This window comes from Nicotiana tabacum, chromosome 16 (genome assembly GCF_000715075.1).
Source record: "Nicotiana tabacum cultivar K326 chromosome 16, ASM71507v2, whole genome shotgun sequence".
Lineage (NCBI taxonomy): Eukaryota > Viridiplantae > Streptophyta > Magnoliopsida > Solanales > Solanaceae > Nicotiana > Nicotiana tabacum.
This window is the reverse complement of record NC_134095.1, coordinates 52,331,735-52,347,695: the sequence shown is the minus strand read 5'-3', so window position 1 is coordinate 52,347,695 and position 15,961 is coordinate 52,331,735.

The following is a 15,961-nucleotide window of genomic DNA, read 5'->3' as shown; positions in this document are numbered from 1 at the left end:
TGAGAGTTACGAAGGTTGGAACAAGTTTGAATGATATTATGGGATATGATGGCATGTTTGGTTGAGGTCCCGAGGGCCTCGGGTAAGTTTCGGGTGGTTAAACGAACCAAAATGCATAGTTGAGAAGTTGCAAATTTTTGGCTTCAGCTGTTGCAGGCTTTTGACCTTCACGTTCGCGAGTGGTCCCTCGCATTCTCGAAGGGTCGAGATGTGAGGAAGGATTTTTCGCCTTCACATTCACGAAGGGCTGAGGTCTTTGAGCTACGTGTTCGCGAGAGGGGAGCCGCGTTCGTGATGGGTTGTGGAGCCGAGCCTTCGCATTCACGAGAGGGGAGATGCGTTCGTGAAGAAGGAAAATATGGTAAACGTCAAGTTGTGCTTCGCGAACACGAGACTTTGACTGTGTTCACGAATAAGGATTGAAATGTCTGGGCAGAATGTTTTAAAAGCTCATTTCCGCGATTTTTAGCCTAAGTTCCTCCATTTTTGGACGATTTTGAAGCTTTTTGAAGAGGATTGAAGAGAGAATCAAGGGGGAAAACTTGGAGGTAAGATTTATGGACTTAATACTCGATCTTAATGTGATTTTTACCTAATTAATCAAGGAAATTGTTGAATTTAAGCCTAAATATTGAAGAACTAGGGCTTGTAATTGGAGACCTAAACTTAGGGATTTGAGAGATCATTTGTGGTTGGATTTTGGTGATTTTGATATTAATGAACTCACAGAGTGATAAGGAGTCTATTAATATAATTTTTCGGGATCCAAGACGTGGGACCGGGGGTCGGATTTAGCCAATTTCGGGATTTGTGTTGTAATTTGATTTCTTTCGAGTGAGCTTTGTTCCCTTAGCATATTTTGATGGTTTTGCACTGATTTTGGTTAGATTTGGAGCATCCGGAGGCCGATTCGAGAGGCAAAGGCATCGCGGGTTAGAGTTTGGATCAGATAGAGGTGAGTAATAATTGTAAATGTTGTCCTGAGGGTATGAACCCCGAATTCTACATCATTGTGCTATATTGAGGTGACTCACACTCTAGATGACGAGTGTGGGGTCGTGCACCGTTGGGGATTGTGACTTAGTCCATCCCGTATGATTGTTTTACTGCGTATTTGATTGAAAATTGTTTGCTATCATCATGTTTTGGGCTGAATGCCATATTTAGGCCTCGTGCCAACTATTTGGACCCTTAGGGGATTTTTATTGCTATTTTCTCACTGTTTTGATTTTATATATGTACTCAGTCATGCTATATTATACTGTTTTCATAACTCAGCCATGTTTACTCTGTTTTAACACTTTAAATGATATTTTGGGTTGAGCATCATATTTTACTATGCTCGAGTGGCTTTTAGTAATTTCTAACTCAGTAGGGCCGAGGGCCTGTGTTGTGAGGTTATTATGGGATCGGGCTGCATGCCACAACAGTATTGAACTAATTATGATTATGAGGCCGAGGGCCTGAGTTGTACGCCACAAGGTGGCTCGATATAAGGCCGGGAGCCTATTTGATTATGCCACGAGATGGCTTGATATTGCACTTGGGTCATAAGGGGCCCCTCTCGGAGTCTGTACACCTCTAGTGAGCGCGGGTACCCATTGTGATATGAGATATAGCCCGAGGGGCTAGTGTTGTTCCATGTTATTGCCCAAGGGGCTGATTCTGTTGATATTGTGCCCGAAGGACTGATTTTATGTGTTTATATTTTCTTGCTGCTTTTCATTTACTTGTTTAACTGTTAAAAAGGTGTTTTAAAGACGCTTATACTAAACTAAGGTATTTGTTTTCAAGGTTTCACTATTTTACTGCATATATTTGGTTTTACTCTGCCTTTTTATAGCATATTGTTGTGTTTTACGTGATTTCTTATCGCTCAGTCTTCATTTATTGTTATTACTCACTGAGTTAGAGTACTCACTTTACTCCCTGCACCCTGTGTGCAGATGCAGGAGCTTCAGGTCCCGCCAGTGAGGGTTGATTGCTCCCAGCAGGCCATTCGGAGTCCACTAAGTAGCTACTCGGCGTTCACAGCCCAGTGTTTCTCCCTTCTATCTTACTTTTTGTTTCTAGTTCTGTAATAGACTATATAAACTCCTACAGACTCTTAGACACATGTTTAGATGCTCATGACTGGTGACACCCCTATGTCGGGCTGTGTTTGTTCCGCAAATTGTACATTTTTACTGTTTCTTTGGGATTTAATCATGTTAATGACTTAAATTATGTTATTTTAATTATTTAAAATGAATTGGGTGTTGTGTTGGCTGGCCTTGTCTTCACAAGAGACACCATCACGACCGGGTCTAAGTTTAGGGTCATGACAAGTTGGTATCAAATCCTAGGTTACATAGGTCTGACGAGTCATGAGCAGGTTTAGTAGAGTCTCGCGAATCGGTATAGAGACATCCATATTTATCCTTGGGAGGCTGCAAAACCTTTAGGAAAACTTCACATTCTTGAAGTTCTTGTCGTGCAAATTTGTTAATCCGAGTACTAAACTTCTGTTATTCTATTCTCTCACAGATGGTGAGGACACGCGCTATCAGTCAGGATGGACGGCCACCAGTACCACCAGCTATGGCCACTAGAGGCCGAGGATGCGGTTATGGTCACAGTAGGGGTAGGGGTGTGGCCCGCAGAATAGCTAGGGAAGCACCTGCAAATCCACCAGCCGCCCCAGTTCAGGATCAGGTCCCAATTGTTGACGCTCCAGCAGCACCAACTTAGGCACCAGCTATGCCCATTGTGATTTCGGGTATTCAAGAGGCCCTGGCTCAGATTCTATCAGTATGCACTGGCCTAGCTCAGGCAATTTCAGTTACTACAGCCACAGCTAATTCTCAGGCCGGGGGAGGCACTTAGACTCCTGCCGCTTGCACACCTGAGCAGGTCGTACAGGGACTTCAGACACCAGGGGCACATCCAGCCCAGCCGGTTTCAGCTGCTCAGGTTTGGTAGACTTCAGCCTCCGACTTTCAGTGGTGCAGAGGGCGAGAATGCCTAGGGTTTCTTGGACAAGTACCAGAGGATTCTTCGTACAACGGGTATTCTAGAGACCAACGGGGTCTCTTTCACTACTTTTCAGTTTTATGGAGCTTCCTTCACTTGGTGGGAGGCTTATGAGAGGCGTAGGCCTATTGGTGCAGCACCCCTTACTTGGCAGTAGTTCTCCATTCTCTTTTTGGAGAAGTATGTGCCACAGTCTCGTAGTGAAGAGCTGCGAAGGCAGTTTGAGTGGTTGCGTCAGGGAGAGATGATTATGACGTAGTATGAGATGAGGTTCTCAGAGTTAGATCGTCATGCTATTTGGTTGGTTCTGACAGATAGAGAGAGGATTAGGAGGTTTGTTGATGGCCTCACATATCAGCTTCATATTCTCATGACCAGGGAGAAGGTGTCTGGTGCTACTTTTGAGGAGGTTGTAGACATTGCTCGTGAGATTGAGTCAGTTCGACGCCAGGAGTGAGATGAGAGGGAGGCCAAGAGGCCTCGGGGATTTGGTAGTTATGGTGGTGCTCCTTCGAGAGGTCAGTTTCAGCACGACATTGGTCGTCCATTCAGGCATACTCAACCAGCTCTCCCAGGTTATCGTGGGGCATCATCGGGTTATGGTCCCCGCAGTTCTCATTAGGGCCAATCATTACTTAGTGCCCTTCCAGCTCAGGGTTCGTCCCGTGCTCCATCAGTTCAAGGCTATTCTATACCAGGTGCATCTGCTAGTCATTCCGGTGCTAGGGGTTCCTTTCATTCCCCATCTCCAGCACCCCGGGAGTTGCTATGAGTGTGGAGAGATAGGTCATATGTGGAGGTAGTGTCCTCGTCGTCTTGTGGGTTCATCTCAGTAGAAGAGTAAGCCATCGGCTTCAGTGCCAGTTACTTCACCACCACCCACCTATCTAGCTAGGGGTGGAGGTCAGGCAGCTAGGGGTCGCCCTAGAGGGGGAGGTCGATCAGGTGGCGGTCAGGACCATTTCTATGCACTTCTAGCTAGACCTGATGCTATTGCTTTCAGATGCCATAATCACAGGTATTGTCTCAGTCTGCCACAAAGATGCCTCTGTATTATTTGATCCCGGTTTCACTTATTCTTATGTGTCATCATATTTTGCTCGTTATTTGGCTATGCCCCGTGAGTCTCTTATTTTGTCTATTCGTGTATCTACTCTGGTGGGCGATACCGTTCTTGTACACCATGTGTACTAGTTGTGTGTGGTGACTATTGGGGGTCTGGAGACCCGAGTGGATCTTTTGTTATTATGTATGATGGACTTCGATGTCATATTGGGCATGGGTTGGCTATCTCCGTATGGTGCTATTTTGGACTATCATGCTAAGACAGTGACATTGGCTATGCCGGGTGTGCCACGAATTGAGTGGCGAGGTTCGACTGATTATGTTCCCAGTAGGGTAATTTCATTCTTAACGGCCCAGCGTATGGTTGGGAAGGGTTGTCTTTCATATCTAGCCTTTGTGAGGGATGTCAATGCAGAGACTCCTGATATTAATTCTGTTCCTGTTGTGAGGGATTTTTCCGATGTTTTTCCTGCAGACCTGCCAGGCATGCCACCAGATAGGGATATTGATTTTGGTATTGATCTGGTGCCTAGCACTCAGCCCATTTCTATTCTACTGTATCCTATAGCACCAGCGGAGCTGAAGGAGTTAAAGGAGCAGCTTCAGGAACTCCTTGATAATGGGTTCATTCAGCCTAGTGTGTCGCCTTGGGGTGCGCCTGTTCTATTTGTGAAGAAAAAGGATGGCATTATAAGGATGTGCATTGATTACATGCAGTAGAACAAAGTAACAATCAAGAACAAGTATCATTTGCCTCGTATCAATGATTTGTTTGACCAACTTCAGGAAGCGAGAGTGTTCTCCAATATTGATCTCCATTCAGGTTATCTCCAGTTGAAGATCAGGGACTCAAATATTCTTAAGACGGCTTTCAAGACCCGATATGGTCATTATAAGTTCTTGGTGATGTCTTTTGGGCTGACCAATGCACATCAGCGTTCATGTATTTGATGAACAGCGTGTTCCGACCTTATCTCGAGTCGTTTGTCATAATTTTCATTAATGATATTCTGGTGTATTCGCGTAGTTAGGAGGATCACGTGGAGCATTTGAGAGTTGTGTTGCAGAGATTGAGAGAGGAGAAACTTTATGCAAAGTTCTCCAAGTGTGAGTTTTGGCTCAGTTCAGTGGCTTTCTTGGGGCACGTGGTGTCCAGCGAGGGTATTCAGGTTGATCCGAAGAAGATAGAGGCGGTTAAGAGTTGGCCCAGACTGTCCTCAGCCACATATATTCACAGCTTTCTTGGTTTGGTGGGTTATTACCGCCGGTTTGTTCAGGGATTCTCATCTATCGCATCGCCCTTGACCAAATTGACTCAAAAGGGTGCTCTATTCAGGTGGTCGGATGAGTGTAAGGAGAGCTTTCAGAAGCTCAAGACTGCCTTGACCACAACTCCAGTGTTAGTTTTTCCATCAGCTTCAGATTTATATACCATGTATTGTGATGCTTCGAGGGTTGGTATTGGGTGTGTATTGATGCAGGAGGGTAGAGTCATTGCTTATGCTTCTCGTCAGTTGAAGCCCTATGAGAAGAACTACCATGTTCATGATTTGGAGTTGGCTGTCATTGTTCACACGTTAAAGATTTGGAGGCATTACTTGTATAGTGTGTCTTGTGAGGTGTTTACTAATCATCGTAGCCTCCAACACTTGTTCAAGAAGAAGGATCTCAATTTGAGGTAGCGGAGATGGTTGGAGTTGCTAAAGGATTATGTTATTGCTATATTGTACCATCCGGGAAAGACCAATGTGGTGGGCGATGCCTTGAGTAGGAAGGCGGTGAGTATGGGGAGTTTGGCATATATTCCAGTTGGGGAGAGACCTCTTGCAGTTGATGTTTAGGCCTTGACCAATCGGTTTGTGAGGTTGGATATTTCGGAGCCCACTCGGGTATTAGCTTGTGTGATTTCTCGGTCTTCCTTATATGATCGCATCAGAGAGCACCAATATGATGATCCCCATTTGCTTGTCCTTAAGAACAGAGTTCAACACGATGATGCTAGAGATGTGACTATTTGTGATGATGGGGTGTTGAGGATGCATGGCCGAATATGTGTGCCCAATGTAGATGGGCTTCGAGAGTTGATTCTGGAGGAGGCCCATACCTTGCGGTATTCCATTCATCCGGGTGCCGCGAAGATGTATCAGGATCTGAGACAGCATTATTGGTGGAGGAGAATGAAGAAGGACATTGTGGGATTTGTAGCTCGGTGTCTCAATTGTCAGCAGGTAAAATATGAGCATCAGAGACCGGGTGGCTTGCTTCAGCAGATGGATATTCCAGAGTGGAAGTGGGAACGGATCACCATGGACTTTGTAGTTGGGCTCCCACAGACTTTGAAGAAGTTCGATGCTATTTGAGTGATTGTGGATCGGCTGACCAAGCCCGTACACTTCATTCCTGTGTGTACTACCTATTCTTTAGAGCGGTTGGCAGAGATCTATATCAGGGAGATTATTCATTTGCATGGTGTCCCGGTTTCCATCATTTCAGATAGGGTCACTCAGTTTACTTCGTAGTTTTGGAGGTCTGTGCAGCGAGATTTGGGTACTCAGGTTGAGTTGAGTACAACTTTTCACCCTCAGACGGACGGGCAGTCCGAGCGTACAATTCAAATATTGGAGGACATGTTGCGTGCTTGTGTCATTGATTTCGGAGGGTTATGGGATCAGTTTCTACCGCTCGTAGAGTTTGCTTATAACAACAGCTACTAGTCGAGTATTCAGATGGCTCCATATGAGGCTTTGTATGGGAGGCGGTGTAGATCTCTAGTTGGTTGGTTTGAGCCGGGTGAGGCTAGACTATTGGGGACAGACTTGGTGCAGGATGCTTTAGAAAAGGTGAAGGTAATTTAGGAGAGGCTTCGCACAGCGCAGTCGAGACAAAAGAGTTATGCTGACAAGAAGGTTCAGGATGTGTCCTACATGGTTGGCGAGAAGGTTCTATTGAAGGTTTCGCCCATGAAGGGTGTTATGAGATTTGGGAAGAAAGATAAATTGAGTCCTCGGTTCATTGGGCCTTTTGAGGTGCTTCAGAGGATTGGGGAGGTGGCTTATGAGCTTGCTTTGCCACCCAGCTTGTCGAGTGTGCATCCGACATTTCATGTTTCTATGCTCCGAAAGTATATTGGGGATCCGTCTCATGTTCTGGATTTCAACATGATGCAGTTAGATGGTGATTTGACTTATGATGTAGAGCCAGTAGCTATTTTGGAGCGTCAGATTCGAAAGTTGAGATCAAAGGATATAGCTTCAGAGAAAGTGCAGTGGAGAGGTCGGCCCGTGGAAGAGGCTACTGGGAGACCGAGCGGGAGATGCGGAGCAGATATCATCACCTGTTTGAGGCTTCAAGTATGTTTCTTGACTCGTTCGAGGAAGAACATTTGTTTAAGAGAGGGAGGATGTAGCGACCCGACCGGTCGTTTCATGAGTTATCGCTTCGTTTCCCCCATTTCTGCTTCTTATTGCCTTGTTCAACTGCATTTTGTGTTACCGGGTTGGTTGCTCAGTTTCGGAGAGGTTTTGGTAACGTTTGAGACACTTAGTCCCTTTTGAGGAAGATTAAGTTGGAAAAGTCAACCAGATGCTGAATTATGTGTCAAAGGGCTCGGATGTGAGTTCCGATGGTTCGAATAGCTTTGGGATGTGATTTAGGACTTAGGAGCGTGATCGGAATTTGTTTTGGAGGTACGGAGTAGATTTAGGCTTGAATTGGCGAAATTGGAATTTTGGCATTTTTCGGTTAATAGGTGAGGTTTTGATATAGGGGTCGGAATAGAATTACGGAAGTTTCAATAGGTCCGTTATGTCATTTGGGATGTGTATGCAAAATTTCAGGTCATTCGGACGAGTTTTGGCAGACTTTTTTTATCGAAAGTGGAATTTGAAAGATTTTGGAATTCTTAGGCTTGAATCCGATGCAAATTTGGTGTTTTGATGTTGTTTTGAGAATTTCGAAGGTTGGAACAAGTTTTAGTGATATTATGGGATATGTTAGCATGTTTGGTTGAGGTCCCGAGGGCCTCGGGTGAGTTTCGGCTGTTTAAACGGACCAAAATGCATAGTTGAGAAGTTGCAGATTTTTGGCTTCAGCTATTGCAGGCTTTTGGCCTTCGCGTTCGCGAATGGTCCCTCGCGTTCGCGAAGGGTTGAGATGTGAGGCAGGATTTTTGGCCTTCACGTTCATGAAGGAGGTCCCACGTTCACGAAGGGGTGGGGTCTTTGAGCTACGCGTTCGTGATTCGGGGAGCCGTGTTCGCGATGGGTTGTGGAGCTGATCCTTCGTGTTCGAGAGAGGGGAGACGCGTTCGCGAAGAAGGAAAATGTGGTCAACGTTAGGTTGTGCTTTGCGAATGCGAGGCTTTGACCGCCTTCGCGAAGAAGGATTGAAATGTCTGGGCAGAATGTTTAAAAGCTCATTTCCGCGATGTTTAGCCTAAGTTCCTCCATTTTTGGGCGATTTTGAAGTTTTTTGAAGAGGATTGAAGAGGGAATCAAGGGGGAACACTTGGAGGTAAGATTTATGGACTTAATACTCGATCCTAATGTGATTTATACCTAATTAATCATGGAAATTATTGAATTTAAGCCTAAATATTAAAGAACTAGGGCTTGTAATTGGAGACCTAAAATTAGGGATTTGAGGGATCATTTGTGGTTGGATTTTGGTAATTTTGATATGAATGAACTCGGGGAGTGATAAGGAGTCTATTGATGTAATTTTTATTGGGATCCGAGATGTGGGCCCGAGGGTCGGATTTGGCCAATTTCAAGATTTTTGTTGTAATTTGATTTCTTTCGAGTGAGCTTTGTTCCCTTAGCATATTTTGATGATTTTGCACTGATTTCTGTTAGATTTGGAGCATCCAGAGGCCAATTCGAGAGGCAAAGGTATCGCAGGCTAGAGTTTGGACCGGATAGAGTTGAGTAATGATTGTAAATATTGTCCTGAGGGTATAAAACCCCGGATTTCACATCGTTGTGCTATATTGAGGTGACGCACACGCTAGATGTTGAGTGTGGGGTCGTGCACCATTGGGTATTGTGACTTAGTCCATCCCGTATGACTGTTTTACTGTGTATTTTATTGAAAATTGTTTGCTATCATCATGTTTTGGGCTAAATGTCATATTTGGGCCTCGTTCCAACTATTTGGACCCTTAGGGTATTTTTACTACTATTTCCTCACTGTTTTGATTTTATATTTGTACTCAGTCATGTATATTATATTGTTTTCATAACGCAGGCATGTTTACTCTGTTTTAACACTTTAAATGATATTTTGGGCTGAGCATCATATTTTACTGTGCCCGAGTGACTTTTAGAAATTTCTGACTGAGTAGGGCTGAGGGCCTGTGTTGTGAGGTTATTATGGGATCGGGCTACACACCGCAGCAGTGTTGAACTGATTATGATTATGAGGTTGAGGGCCTGAGTTGTATGCCACAAGGTGGCTCGATATAAGGCCGAAAGCCTATTTAATTATGTCAAGAGATGGCTTGATATTGCGCTTGGGCCGTAAGGGGCCCTTCCCGGAGTCTGTACACCCCAAGTGAGCGCGGGTACCCATTGTGATATGAGATATAGCCCGAGGGGCTGGTGTTGTTCCATGTTATTGCCCGATGGGCTGATTCTGTTGATATTGTGCCCGAGGGGCTAATTTTATGTATTTATCTTTTCTCGCTGCTTCTCATTTACTTGTTTAACTATTAAAAAGGTATTTTAAAGAAGCTTATACTGACCTAAGGTGTTTTTTTTCAAGGTTTCACTGTTTTACTGCATTTTACTGGTTTTACTCTGCCTTTCTATAGCATGTTGTTGCGTTTTACATGATTTCTTATCGCTCAGTCTTCATTTATTGTTATTACTCAGTGAGTTAGAGTACTCAATTTACTCCCTGCACCCCGTGTGCAGATTCAGGAGCTTCAGGTCCCGCCAGTGAGGGTTGATTGCTCCCAGCAGGCCATTCGAAGTCCACTAGGTAGCTGCTCGGCGTTCGCAGCTCAGTGTTTATCCCTCCTATCTTACTTTCTGTTTCTAGTTCTGTAATAGACTGTATAAACTCCTTCAGACTCTTAGACACATGTTTAGATGCTCATGACTGGTGACACCCTAATGTCGGGCCGTGTTTGTTTCGCAAATTGTACCGTTTCACTGTTTCTTTGGGATTTAATCATGCTAATGACTTAAATTGTGTTATTTTAATTGTTTAAAATGAATTGGGTGTTGTGTCGGCTGGCCTTGTCTACACAAGAGGCGCCATCACGACCGGGTCTGGGTTTAGGATCGTGACAAATGATTAGCTAATTGACTGATTTTTTTAATCCATTATGTATTCCATAATACATAGTTTGCGAGTTGTACATTTTCTGACGTTCTCATTAAAGATATAAAATTTATCTATGTGTTTAACTTTCGCGTAAAACCCATTATTTTTGGGATCTTTGTTTTTTGTAATTAGTGCTGTATTCTGGGCCGGGCCTTCGTGGGCCAAACGGGCCTGGCTTCGTGGGCCTGGGCTCTGGCAGTCCCGGGCTTCGTGGGCTCAACGGGTGGAACCGGCTCGTGATGGGCCTAAGCCCACATGGTCCTGGGCTTAACGGGCCGGTCTCGTGGGCTTCGCGGGCCTAGCGGTTTTTTTTTAAAGGCAATTTCTTGTAGTATCATGGCTATATTAAAAATATGTATGTAGTATATATGTAGATCTAATTATTAAAGTGCTTGACGAAAAAGAAACATAACAAAACAATAGTAAAACACTAAATTGTCATGCATAATATATTGTCTTGTAGTATATATATTGTATCTTATGTATATATATTCGCATAATATATTGTCTTGTAGTATATATATTGTATCTTATGTATATATATTCTCTTATATATTTTCTTGTAGTATATATATTGTATCTTATGTATATATATTCGCATAATATATTGTCTTGTAGTATATATATTGTATCTTATGTATATATATTCTCTTATATATTTTCTTGTAGTATATATATTGTATCTTATGTATATATATTCTCTTATATATTTTCTTGTAGTATATATATTGTATCTTATGTATATATATTCGCATAATATATTGTCTTGTAGTATATATATTGTATCTTATGTATATATATTCGCATAATATATTTTCTTGTAGTATATATATTGTATCTTATGTATATATATTCTCTTATATATTTTCTTGTAGTATATATATTGTATCTTATGTATATATATTCGCATAATATATTGTCTTGTAGTATATATATTGTATCTTATGTATATATATTCTCTTATATATTTTCTTGTAGTATATATATTGTATCTTATGTATATATATTCGCATAATATATTTTCTTGTAGTATATATATTGTATCTTATGTATATATATTCGCATAATATATTGTCTTGTAGTATATATATTGTATCTTATGTATATATATTCTCTTATATATTTTCTTGTAGTATATATATTGTATCTTATGTATATATATTCGCATAATATATTGTCTTGTAGTATATATATTGTATCTTATGTATATATATTCTCTTATATAATAATTCTAAGTAAAGACAAAGAAATATTGCGAAAAGATATTCATGGGTAGAAGCAATAAATTTTATTACCAAAAATGACATATCTTTCTTAGTCATCCTTCCCCCAATGGAATGAGCACAACAAGGTACTAATACCACCATTAGAAGGAAAAAAACTAAGGAAGATGTGCCAAAATACAAGTTACATATTAGTCTATGTATTATCTCTAACAAATCTCATAAATCCTTCAAGGTTCGGAGGAGGTTGCGTTGGTGGTGGTGGAAAAGAAGTTTGTTCATCACCACTTCCGGGCGAAGCCGAATCCTCCGCAAGTTCCGCTATCATTTCTTCATAAGCTTCATCTATCGCCGGTTGTGCTTCTGCAATTCCAAAGTTTCTTCTTTCCGAGCGGATCCAATCTCTAAACAGTACTGATTTTTCCAAGCTATCCCTCATAGACGCTCTATGATCACGTTTCTTCTTTCCGAGCGGATCCAATCTCTAAACAGTACTGATTTTTCCAAGCTATCCCTCATAGACGCTCTATGATCACCTATTTGCAGTCTTGCTTGACTGAAAGCGCTCTCTGATGCAACCGTTGAAGCTTGAATTGATAAAATATCCCGAGCCATCCTTGCAAGAACCGGAAAATGTTTTTCCCTTGCCTTCCACCATTCCAAAAGATCAAAAGAGCCGTCTGGATTCTCCTTTTCAAGTCCCTGAGACAAATAAACTTGAAGCTCATTTAGATGTGAAGTTTCATCATAATTATCACCTTGAGAACCCCTGAACTCCGTCCAAGATTTAAGAGCTTTTAAACCCGCAACTCTTTTAGACGATTGTGAGCTAGACGAAGTACGGGTTGGAATAATTGGCCTAGCATGCTCTAAGGCAAGTTGATAAACATTATAAACTGTTTGAGCATTAATTTTAATTGAAGCTTTTGCATCTGCAAGTGTAGCAATTTCCTCATTTGAAAGATCTAAAGCCTTATAAATATTTGAATACCAAAAATGAGGACCTCCCAATTTCATTGTAGGATTTAGCATTGCAGCAAGACCATAAATAGGAGGGATAGGAAAAAAATATTTTTTAAACTTTTGTTTCATTTCATTTATAGCAAGTTCATAAATGTCCCCACCCTCACCAAATTCAACAAACAAATCAGATAGTGCTGCAATATAAACTAAACAGTTTGAAATAGCCGGATAATATTGCCCAGAAAATGCATTTGTAGCAATTTGAAAATGTTCTAAAAAATCTAAAAGAATTTTAACATTCGTCCAATCTTGAGTAGTAAGCATTTCATCATCATCCTCACCACCTACCCGAGAATTAAACGTTGCATTAATTGGGTTTCTATATTCATATGCAACTACTAAACTTTCGTACATACAATTCCATCTAGTCAGGCAAGGTTTAGGAACCTTTCTTTCTCTAAGGCCATATTCATCACATTTTTTAAAATACTCTCTAAGTCTACTTCTACGGTTTGAATAAAAAACCAATTAAGAGCCATTCTAACCTTTTCAATTTCTATGTTTAAAATTCGCATACCATCACCGACAATTAAATGATAAATATGACAAATACATCTAACATGGAAAATATTAGTAAATGCAGGATTTAGTGTTGTTGTAAGCATGCCTATAGCACTAGTGTTACTAGAAGCATTATCCATAGAAATTGCCATTATTTTATCGCTAAAGCAAAAATATCTACAAATATCTGCAACAGTGTTAGCTATAAACTTACCTGTGTGACGCGAATTAATTATTCTATATACAATTATGCGTTTTTGCATTATCCATTCCTCATCTATCCAATGACTTGTAACAGTTAGATAATCACAATCATTACCACTTCTACCAATATCAGTAGTAATAGAAATCCGATTAGGTATATGAGTAAATAAATACCGCAAATATTGTTCATATTCATGTTTGAATTTATAAATATCACTCTTAACTGTTGCGCGAGGTCAACCTTTATAAGTAGGATTAAAAACTCTTCTAATATAATGAACCCAATTAGGATTAGAAGCAAAAGTATAAGGTAAGCACATAATAGTAATCATCTTTGCTAATTCTTCACGATCTCTATTTGGATCGTAATATAAAATACCTCCGGTGACAGTGTTAATTCCTGGTTGAACTAGATTTGAACCTGTACTAGGGTTAACCGCATAATCTACACTTGTCCCCTTTAGCTGTGCTTTCATTTGAAAAAATCTAGCCTTATCTCTAGGGTGTGTTTTTATGTGCCTAGTTAAACTACCCGTGCCGCTACGGTCTCCAGTATATTTATGCGACATTAATTTCCCACAACTTTTACACTTAGCCTTATTTGTTCTCTTACTTGAGTAAAAAAATTCCAAACTAATGATGTTTCTAGGCGTTTAGCAGGTTCTCTATTAAAAGTAGGAGTTTCTACAGGTGGGTCGACCGGTGCATCAGTTGGGTTATTAAGAGGACTAGTAGGTGTATCATCTAAATCCGGTGCTTGGGTTTCATCATCATCCTCATTTTTCTCATTATTTTCTAAAATGGTTTCATTAGAATAAAGAGCATTCATAATTTCATCATCTAATCTTTCACCTGGTGCAACATTATGGTAAAATTCACTATCGGTAAATTGAAAACAAGGGTGATCACTATCAAGAATTAAAGAAGGAGGAGGACGTCTAGGTTGGCGACTACTTTCAACTTGCTTATCTTTTCTAGGTCGGGGAGCCGGGGGAAGGATAGTTGGTTGGCCACTACTTTCACCGGTTTTATCTTTTCCTTTACCAAACATTTTTTTCAAAGAAAATGTCATATTAATTATAATTATGCAATCTAAACCACACAAAAATATATTCTTAAAACGTAAGAGTTGAAACGAGTTTACCGGATTTCCGAACAACTTTTTGAAAATTGAAAATCGTTGAACACTTGAAAACTTCAATTCAACAACTTCACAATTTTTCACGAAATTTCAACAATAGATTAAGTAATTGTAGTAGAGAGATTGAGAGAGATTGAGAGATATTGATGAATTGGTGAATAAAAATAAAAGAATGAGGGGGTATTTATAGTTGAGAAATGGGGAAAAGTGTAATTATATAAAGTTTGGGGGCCAAATGGCCATTTTCTAAACTACCAAACGGTCAAAAAAAGCCCCAAACGACTACTTTTTAAATATGGCCGTTGGGCTGTTTTTTTTTAATTTTTTTTTTTAAATTATAGCCGTTAGGCCCGCTGGGCCCGGACCAGGCCCGGACCAGGCCCGCCAGCCCGTCCCGGGCTAAACGGTCCCGGGCTCGTGGGCTTACCAAACAAGACCGGCCCGCCTCGGGCTTTAAGAGACCACCAGGACCGGCCCACCAGGCCCGTGAGGCCCGTTAAGACCGCGGGCCCGGTCCGGTTCGGGACCGACCCACAGTGCAACATTATTTGTAATAGCATCGCTATATCATCCGATAATCTGGATGTCTTTCTATAATGGACATGATTGAGTGAATGTATATTCGTCTTCCTTTAATGGACTATTTTCCCCTTCTATTTTTCGATATGCATTTTTCATAGAAGCATAAAGAAAGTGCTAATGACAATGCAAAAATACAACTAATTGGAATACCGCAGAATATTGAAGAAAGCCTACCCTTACTAGCTTGATATTTAAAATTTCAAAGGGAAAACTCTACCATATTGCTTTGAGTTTGCAGTTGCATGTTATTGATCTGTATCTAATTATTAATTTTATTTTGATTCTATAGGAAAGTTCTAGTGAGTAAATTAAAAATGATAGCCAAAATGCAATTTGATCTGTTGGGGTTTAATGATGAAGACCCTGAACAATTATAATTTTTGTTATTCCCAATAGTATAATAGTTATAGAATATTTTGTAAGTTAATTGTTAGCATGCACCTTGAAGAAATTTGCTTTATTAGGTGATGTATTATACACTAGATTTATTCATTTTCTAAAGTTAATTGCAAGTATATGTATTTGAATTATTCTTTTGTTTACTTCTAGTTAATTGAGTGCTTGAGATCTTCATACTTAGTGTGATTATCAGATATGGAAAAAAAATATAAATTATTTATAATAAAAGCATGGCTTGTACAAATATAAAAAGTGCTTTATAGCTTAGACAAAATTGCGACACTTTAAAAATGTGGCCATAGGGATTGGTGAATTTGTGGCCTATATAGCAGCAAAAGCCACGCTTTACAAGTGTTGTTTTAGGAATTACACTTGAAAAGTGTAGCATAAAGAGTAACTAAGACCACACTATTAATGTGTTGCTGTTGTACGCGAAAAGCATTGCCATTGAGGGTACTACAAGGGCAACACTTGTAAAACGTTG